We start from the raw sequence: 10,036 nt of genomic DNA, 5'->3' as shown, positions 1-10,036 counted from the left end.
CAATCCCAGGACCCCGGGGTCATGACCTGAGTCAAAGGCAGATGCTTAATGACTGAGCTACCCAGGCACACTGCTTCTCACTTTTTTCTGCTGGGTTTGTACTTCTCAGTATCCCTGGCCAAAATCACTGAAGGAATAAAGAAATGAGACCTCAAACCATTTATCCATGGTGGATGATTAAGGTAATTTAAAAAAAAGAGAGAGAGAGAGAGAAAGAGAGAAATTACTAGTGTACCTAAGAATACTGAGGTATATAAAAATGTTTATAAAAAATTTTTAAAAAATTATAAAAAAAAGAATACTGAGGTAGAACTTGTCACATCAAAATACAAAACTTTCAAAACAGTACATTTTATTTGACATTAGACAACATTCCCCAATTTCTCTCAGCTGTGACATGTAGATGGCTTTACATTGTTTTTGTGGTCACCCACGCTGAGCAAGGTTTTTCAATCTTCAAAACACTCAAAATTCAAAGATACTGCATTTCACATTAGTTCTCAAGTCCAAGTGTATCTTCCCATTTATCAGAGTATTTGGCATAGATTCCCTTTTTGGTAGAAAGGTAGAGATGAGGCTATTTCTTTAAAGACGGCTTTGTTCACAATTTCATTTATGCCATAAAAATCAGATGACAGCATGTTCTTATTCTTATCAGTAGTAGTCTTAGGATGCCAGAAACTGTGAAAGGAAGTTTTTTAGTTACTTTCTCCTTTCCAATTTCCAATAATGTAATCCCCGACCCCAACCTGAAAATAGGAGCATTACAGAATCCAGCTGGCACCACATATTAAAAGCCAAATGTTAGAATTTAGTTGATAAATATATAGTCCAAAATTGTTTCTCAAAAACTTATAGAAGTAAGTGGTAACAAACTGTGTCCTCATTTCAACAATGACCAGTTATTGGAATTGAATTAAACTAAAAAAAAAAGCAATCCCCTAGTTAGACTTGGAGGTAATGTTCTTAAAACCAATCCAAAACACAAGCAGGCTGCCCTTCAAAATGCTTTGACCTTCTCTTTCACTCTTCCTCCTAATCCCACCCTCTTGTGAGTGATTTAAAGATAGAAAAGGTCAAAGCCCAGTTGGGCACTAGAATGAGGATTTTTTTTTTAATCATTTACCTCCAGTTTTTGCCAATTACTTCCAATTTCTATTATTTTTAAAATTAAAACATGCTAAAATTAAGCTCATTTTATTCACTGACATAATTCCACTATAAGAGATCCTTTCTTCGACATGTTTTGATGGTGAGATTTCTAAAGGTTAAGTTGCAAACCTGTTGCAAAAGAAAAATCATGTCTCTCCCATTATGTTATATACCATCTGAAGATTATTCTTCAAAGAGATCTATTTAGGCAGAGTATATCTATCAGAAAGCAGGTAAAATTGATAAATGCATTTCAAAACCTATTGTGGCCTGAGTATGAGTGTTTCCCCAAGGCTGGTACCAGTGAGACTGGGGTTTGGGAATTAGTTGTTTTTCATCCCTCCTTCTGCCTAGCAGTGGTCACAGCCATTTCTCCTGAGATATGGGCCAGGGAAAATAAAGTGTCTACTATAAGGGAACTTCCTCCCACTTAATGAGCTAGCTCAATAGAAAACCCTGCTTATTGTAGTGGCCAGAATGGTAGAAGAAGTACAGAACAAGAATTAAAACCCACATTATTAAGGGTCTAGCCATGCCCCTAATCAGAAAACAGTCCGAAAGGAAAGTTTTAAAAGTCCTCTAAGAAAACATTCATTTTTTTCATGTCTCTGGGGAGAACTGGAAACACAAAAAACCTTATATATAACAGGCACTCAAACATACTTGTAGAATGAATAAATGAATGAACAGTAACTTCTTATATTCTAGTCTCCAAGGTAATAAAAAAATCAAGTTTCTTTCAGTCATGATCTTTTTCATATTCTGTCTAGCAATTAACAGAATACCTTGAAAAAGACACTTCCATTTAAGGAAGAATTTCATTCCAATTTTTGTTTTGTTTTGTTTTACTGCACCCCCAAGATAAACTAAATGCATTTTATACCAGATCTGCTCCAATTTAACATCACTTTCAGTGTTAGTATGAATGGATACAAAGTCCCCTCTTATTCCCACTCTACAAAACATGCCAAAGAGAAGGTGGCCATTTGTTCTCAGTGTCTTAATATCACAGCTGCTCAATAATATTTTTCAAGTAAAGAACTGCAGTCTCATTAAATTTGCTCTTGTGTTTCCACCATAGACTAGTGAGATTAAATTACATTTTGGCCTAGGACTTTTTAATTTCTTAATTCTCAGCATTTGAGAACATACTTTATTCTGGGTAAATAAATTTTTGCACAAAATATAGAAAATGTAGGAAAAAAATCTATTGCTTCCTGACTCTAAGCCAGGTCAGTGAGCAAATATTTTTAAAACCAGTACTTTCATCTTAATTCTCATCTTAAATCATTCATCTATAATAAAAACAGATATGAAAGTAATGAATTAAAAGACAAGCCCTAAGCACCTTTGTATCAGCCTTCTGGATTTAAACTAGTTCAATGAGCAAGTGATACTGGGACGTTCTAGAACTAGGAATAATTCTTCATTTAATATTAAAAGAACCATGTCTTATTTTTCTATTTTTTTCATATCTAAGGCATGTCAATGTGCATTTTCTGGATGAGACCCACTCAACTAATTTATCTAGCATAATATGTTCCAGAAAACAGGCACTCAAATATTTGCTCAAAACTCAGTATTTTCTTATCTTCATCAATAGGTATTCTAATGCCCTTTAGACTTTAGACTTGGCCCATTTCACTTCTCTTAAGACCTACAATGATATATTATTCCGCATGAAAGATGCTCTATTTATCAAATGAATCTAAAAGCAAAGCCATTTGATTTTACTCCTGAGCCATTTATTTTTTACTCCTTTAATGACTCAAGCCAGGCCAGGGTAGATTGAATTCATCTCCGCATTCAGCATTCAGCATTTTAAAGACTGATAGAGAACTGTTAACACCTTGCTTCTTAAAAATATCTTCCATCTCTTCAGCTAGGCCAGGGAGCAAGTACACCTCTGATTCAGATTTTATCTTTCCACAGAGGTCAGGATTTAGCATACTTCCTGGCACAATTCTATTTTCCCCATGTTTTTATTAAATAAGCTTTGCAGTGCTTAAGTAACTTCTAGTCTGGATCTCCCACCTACTTCCTTATTTCCTCCAATGAACACACCATAAGGATAAAATCATTTTCATATCCTAGGGCATGCACAGTTCAGAGCCTCACAGAAAGTAACCAGTAATCATTCATTAAGCCAAGTTATTTCCTTTTATCTATATAGAACAGTAGGCTGTGTAAATTTGAACAGATCTCTGATAATGAACTTTTATATCCCCACTTGTTATCTCTGGGGATAACAGAAAATAATCGATGTTCACACAGCAGATATTGGTTTTATATGTATGGCAGTTCAAAACTTATAAATTGATTTATGTGTTATCTGCTGCTACCCAGGACACAATAAAGATGATTTATCTTCACATCTCCAATGACAAGCAAGGTGAGTGGCACATAATAATTATTACCCAGTTTTTCATTTATCAGATATTTAATCCTTTGTATATTATATTCAGTGTTCAATAGTTAACAATTTTTCCTCAAAATTTTTCAACTTTCTTCATAGTATAATGATGACTGTGATATAATTTTATAATCCTAGTACTCAGCACCAAATTAGAAAATAAGTAGCTACACTTATATGGTGCTTTAGAGTTCCTAAAATACTACATATGTATTGCCGTATGCTCAGCTGCAAGCACAATGAAATGATAAGTCTGTGTATCTCTTTACTGCCTATAATATTTTTACCTAGTAAGCATCTGATGATATTCATTCATTCAACAAGTATTTAAGCCCTCAGTTTGTATAGCTATTTATACAACCTTCATCACAGTCAAGCACACAATGAGAATATTGTAGAGAAAATGCCTATCTCATAGAAAGTTTTATTTACACAGAAACAGCTAATGTCTTGGATTTATATAGCACTTTAAAAAGTGCAAAGGCAATCTCAATCATTACATTTTTCTTTCACCTGGGAAAATATACTGGTGATTATTTAATTTGACATGACCAGTAAAGTCTTGATTAAAACAAGCAATATCTAATTCCTTACATCTAAATAGTCTAGGACATAAACCTCTTTCTTATTACATGAAAGCATTATCTTAGATTTCACAGTACCCAAACAGTACTGGCCCATAAAAGGCAATTAATATTCATCCACTCATAAACATGTAACCCACTGGTATTTATATAATGCTTTAGTTTATAAGGCACTTTAATATGCACCTCACAATCTGAAACTTTTAATTACATGATGAGAACACTTCTTTTCCCTTTGAAAATGGTATGGTAAAGTGCTCACAACAGTTTAATACCCTGTGTTTGCAGTATATTTTATGGTTTCAAAGCAGTTTCCATGCATTTGCTTCTCTGCTACCTGGAATACTGTATTTTTGTTTAAAATTACCAGAGTAGCAGAAACACAAGAGCCACAAATATAGGAGTTATTCATTTATCAAACAATTCCTAATATCTGCATGGTATTACATACTACTAACAAAGTACTTTATTCAGGCTTCTTTTAATCTTTGTATCTATAGTGTCTAGTACAGTAGAATGTAGATACTATGTAATCAATATTCATCCATCAACTCTGAAACTCTTTAATCTTTAAATGTTTTATAGTTTATAAATCACATTCATGTATTTTTCTTCAAGTCACCCAGATGTAATTATGAATAAATATTGCATCCTGAGTGCACAGGGACCAACACACAGAAATGATTTTATTATTCAGCACATAGTCCCCAGTACTTACATCGGGGTGATAAAAACTATGGCCCACCAGACCAAATCTACTTGGTTCACAAGCTAAGAATAGTTTTTCCTTTTTAAAGAGTTGTAAAAGAAAAACATGTGTCAGAGACCATATGGCCCACGAAACCTTAAGTATTTACCATCTGACCCTTTATGTGCAGTGTGATAACTCCTGATTTACATAATGCTTAACAACTGACAGAGCACTTTAAATGTTAGCTGTGCATGACTGCCAATATACTATTAATGAGAATGCCTTCTTTTTTCTGTGCTTTACAGTGCTTTCACATATATTCTCAGTTATTTAAATGATGGTGGGGGGGAATCAAGGTAGGATTAAACCTGCTAAATAGTTCCAAGTTCTCTCACCTTTAAGCCTAGAAGTGGGTATTAAATCCAGGAGCAGTGTTGGCACAATCTACCAAAATATTAGGCCACTACTATAAGCAGGGGGTTCAAAGTGTCTCCTTGGGGCCTCACTCCATATCAGACCCAATCATTCATTTTGTAACCATTACTAGAAATCCTAAACCCCAAGAATCCTGTTCACCCAAGCTCAAAGAAGAAAGGTGTTGCAGGTTGGTGCTTCTCAACAGTATGGCACATCTGGGTATTTCTTGTCTAATTCTTCTCATTGGCCTGGAATATCTCTTCACATTTCCTCTAGATAGTCTGGGACATTTTCCCCCAACAGCCTGATGCTTGCCTTTGCTCATCAGGCTAGAGCTTCTAAGGAAAAGGGAGGACCAAAATACAATGTTACCTATAATGCATCTCTCAAGGAGTGGAGGTGAAGAGAAATGGAAATTTAAAAAATAAACACTTAATAGCTCAAAACTGTGATAAAAACTGGCTTAAGACTGGCCCGAGCATAATATTGCCAATCTAAAGGTAATCTTAAGGTAACAACAACATCAAAAAGGGCTCCTCAAAAGAAGTGAACTTAAATAAAAGCATAAGAACTGGAAAGGGAGAACTAAAAATGTCCAAGGGTAGACAGGATAGCAATAGAAAAAAAGATGGGGTTTAGTGTTCTCATCTCTAGATTTCCTTTGGTCTTGGGGCTTCTATCCTTCCCAAATTCTGTGTCATAGGCTTCTAGCTTCCCACCTAATTTAGTCTTGAGACATGGTCTCTCTTTGGCCTTCTGTCCATCTAGATAAGCAGGAATCCCAGGTCTTTATGTGTGTCTAGGGCTTTCCATCCTTGGATCTTAGGTTTTTATCTGAAGTCTTAGACCTTGTGTCTTAGGTCTCAGGTCTTCCATGGGTCCCCACACTTAGGCCTACAGTCTCCCACTCTGGGTCTTTGGACTTCTATCTAACTCAAGACTTGAACTTTCCATCCAACTCAGTCAGGTGTTCTATCCAACAAAAGCCACCTTTTTACATCACAGCTGTCAGGGCTTTGATGGCCTCAAGCCTGAGGATTCCATCTATCTTGGAACATGGGTTTTTCCATGTCTGTCTTCAGGTTTCAAGTCTCAAACCATTTGTTTTTTTACTTTGGGCCTTCTATCCATTATAGGCCTTCCACCTTCTGTCCATCATAGGTCTTGGATCATCCATCTCACAGGGTGTCCTGGCATAACGAACAGCTCTGCAATGCTTATTTTGATAGCTGCACTCTGTACCTATTGGGAAGGGGTTAGGAAACCCCTTTGTCACAAACACACACACATGACCACACAGATGCACAAAATATACAAGGAGAGAGGATGGCATAAAGTCAAAGAGGGGGGAACACAGACATATAAAGAGGCTGATAACACTCAAAGGTAAACAGAAGGGGGAAATCAGAGAAGAAACAAGAGAACAGAGATGAATGCTGAAATGGAAAATCACAAAGAACAAAGATGAATGCTGAAATGGAAAATCACAAAGAACAAAGAGACATTTAGACAGCAAGAAAGAAAGAGAAAATGGCCCAACAGAGATAGAAAAAATATACAGAAAAGAGAAATGTGAGATAATAGTAGAAAAAGCAGGAGGAAAGCCAGAATGAGAAAAAGGTGAAATGTCAAACCAACAACAACAAGGGGAAGGGAAGACCAACAATCAGAGTTCACAACAGTAAAAGAAGAGAGGTATAGGCAGGACAAGTAATGAACAAAAAGCACACAAGCATGCAACAGAGACCAAAAGGGAAGAACATAGAAAGAAGAGCCAGATCTAGGAGAGCAAAGAGAATCAGAAACAAATTGAAAAAACAAAATGAAACAAAACTAGAGAGAGACATCTAAGACAAGACACAGACCACTCTTAGGAACAAAAACCAGAATGAGACAAAGATACACAGAGAAGAAACTAGCAAGAGAATCATGGGATGGCTAAGACACATTTTAGATAAAGACAACCAAAGAGATTCAAGAAAGAAAGAGACAAGCAAAGAAATACACACTTAGGAGTGAAAAAGATAAGCAAAGGCAGACATTCAGAGGAAAAGGGTAAGAAGTAAAGACAAGATACAGTAAGGGGCACAAATGGCATATGTGAAGCATCACAAAAAGGAAACAAGAAAAGAAAACCAAAAAGTACATTAATAATTAAAATAAACTATTATTAGTACTAATACTACTTATATTACTAATAGTAATAATTATTATAAGAACCACCACCAACTTAAATGTTTTTTATTTATAAACTTATACCTTACAAATTTCTTACGTAGAACCAAAACATGCCAACTCTGCCTACCATTAGATGGTATTTGTGGCCACCTGTATTGTGTCATATTAACTTATAAAACTTTTTAGTTTACTTTTAACTTATCATGGACCAAACTGCACTAAACACTTTACATACATGATTTCATTTACTGTCACCTACAAGTCTAACCAAAAACTCTAAATTGACAAAGACCATACACCTAATGAGTGGCAGAAGATTTAAACACAGAATGTGAACCTTTCAATATTCTGCTTCAACTGTTTACAATGATTTCCAAAAGAGCCAAACAAGATGCCACAGATGTATGAATATTATAATAAAGGGCCCTTAGAGAGCACCTAGTCAATCCCCTCACTTTATATCTTTACTTTTCCCCATTCCTTAAAAAACGAACTTCATTTTCACATGCTTCACAACTATAATGGCAACTTCATGGACTGGGCTTCCTTTAACACTAAATCTGCAGATATTCTTTCACAAGAGGTGAGAAAGATCCACCCTTTCAACAAAAAGAAAAAAAAACCCTCTTTATGTTTTGGGCTTCTACAGTTTAGGCCTCTAAGAGTGGCAAAACATTTACACAGTGAATATAAAGAGACAAGGTGAAACTCAATTACTTGGACACAATTGATAGGCAAACTGTAATACCTTTGAATTGCTTCAGTGAACCCAGTTGGTAATACAGGTTACTGGTTATCCTCAGATCTCACAATGCACACCCCTCCGTGTTAGACCATCATGCTTCACCCTATACAAACCTACAACAAATAAGCTCATAGCTAAAATGATCCTCACAGGATCACCACACCAACAACTTACTTCATTCTGCTGTTCTAAAATGCTAGTGTGCCAGGCATGTTGATCTTCCTTCAGTATGTTCCACTTTCTTGCGCTTTGCACTGTTTTGGGAAGACAGTGATTTGGCAGAAAAGAGAGAACAATCAGGACCTATAAAAAATGAGAGGGGAAACCATGTAAATGCCATATAGAAGTATTAACTGAGTACTGTGCAAGAGTTATGGGAAGATACAAATTTACGAGCTATGGAAACTATCTCTATGAAGCATAAAAATAAATACATAAAGCTGAAGCCTTTAAGTCCCTAGAGATAAAACTAACACAAGGTTTTTGTTCAAAAGAATAGGAAACTATGGCAAACATAGAAACACCATCAATCACAGTCTTAGTCTTCTGGTTGAATAATCTGTACAAAATCTGTATAATCAGGGTTTTTGTTCAAAAGAATAGGAAACTATGGCAAACATAGAAACACCATCAATCACAGTCTTAGTCTTCTGGTTGAATAATCTGTACAAAATCCGTATAATCAGGGTTTACTACTTACTAAATGGTTACCTCCATCTCCTAACCTGCATCCCCCTAATCAGCTTCTCTTACCACCAACTTAGAGTACACAAGTTCCTAGTTCTTTAGAGCTTACCTGACAACAGAAACTTTGTGCCATTTCTGGTCAGGTTCCATTAATCGACAAGCATACAACTCCTATTTATCTTCTCAAACAGCTTGTTTTGTGTTTTAGCCCAAAGACATCCTAAGCCATCTTGACATATGTAAATGATTGTCAAAATTCCCCAGCAAGGCTTCAAGAAATACTCTGGGGACCAGAGGGTCCAAAATGATGATCTCCCCATGATCAATGTCACAGATGTGGCAGTTGTTGCCCATGTTCTCCTAAAAGAAAGAACAATTAAGCTGTAAGTCTCTACCACACAACAGTCCCACCCTAAACATCCTAACTCATGCAGCCTCCTACTCTCCTCACATCATTTCACCCATTTCACACCCAGTTACTTCCCAGGTTAGTTAGGGAGCTATTTTTATCAAACCAGACACAGTCAGTAATGATGGAAACAATCTCAATGGAAAGCTATGTGCAATATAAAGCAAGGTCAAAATTAATAGCTACTAATTATGCTTTTAGAGACACAACTTACACACCTCTGAAGAGTGGTGGTGGTTTTGAGAGTTCATCTTCCTCCCTGGGACCAGGGAAGAATCTTGATAGAACCTCCCGGCCTAGGGTTGCTGCCTAGTGGTAGTGAGCTTTTCCCCTGGAGGATCCTCATGCCCCATCTCCACCTAGGGATCGTCAAGGGGAACAGGTCACTAACACTGTAGAGCAACAAGCCTATTCTTCTGCGGAAGATCTGGAGAAGAGATCAAAGAAAAGTGTTACTGAAATGCAGAACACTGGGAAAGTCTGTCCCAATTAGCAACTAGTAGTTAATTAAACCATGTCTACTCTTTTCTTCATATGGATTGATGGGTGAAGATTGAGAGGTGAAGATTTAGTGCTCTATATCCTAGCTATAAGCCTAGTAACATGTAAATTCTTCTATTCATTCCAGCTCCATTCCTTGCACCTCCCCTCATCTCCAAGAGCAATTCAGAGCTGAGTAATTACCAAAATTCCCATACTGTGCTTTATTTTCCAGTCACCACTGATGAGCATTTCTCCAGAGTGTATAATTAATATCCTA

At 36.3% G+C, this 10,036-nt stretch overlaps 1 long non-coding RNA gene across 6 annotated transcripts in view; it reads right to left on the bottom strand.

Moving 5' to 3' along the window:
• Positions 1-335: 335 nt before the first annotated feature.
• Positions 336-10,036, bottom strand: part of LOC125091581 (uncharacterized) — a 30,839-nt gene continuing 21,138 nt past the window's right edge. Inside the window, exons 3-7 of one of the 6 annotated variants that reach the window (XR_007124714.1) lie at positions 9,495-9,703; positions 8,977-9,227; positions 8,355-8,483; positions 5,417-7,265; positions 336-681 (exon numbers count right to left, since the gene is read on the bottom strand). This is a non-coding gene — a long non-coding RNA (uncharacterized LOC125091581). Of the gene's footprint in view, positions 682-1,117; positions 7,266-8,354; positions 8,484-8,976; positions 9,228-9,494; positions 9,704-10,036 lie in introns of those variants that run through there. The other 5 variants (XR_007124713.1, XR_007124712.1, XR_007124711.1 and 2 more) reach the window with 5 other exon arrangements.

Source organism: Lutra lutra, chromosome X, assembly GCF_902655055.1.
Source record: "Lutra lutra chromosome X, mLutLut1.2, whole genome shotgun sequence".
NCBI lineage: Eukaryota > Metazoa > Chordata > Mammalia > Carnivora > Mustelidae > Lutra > Lutra lutra.
This window is presented reverse-complemented; position numbering and strand designations above follow the sequence as displayed.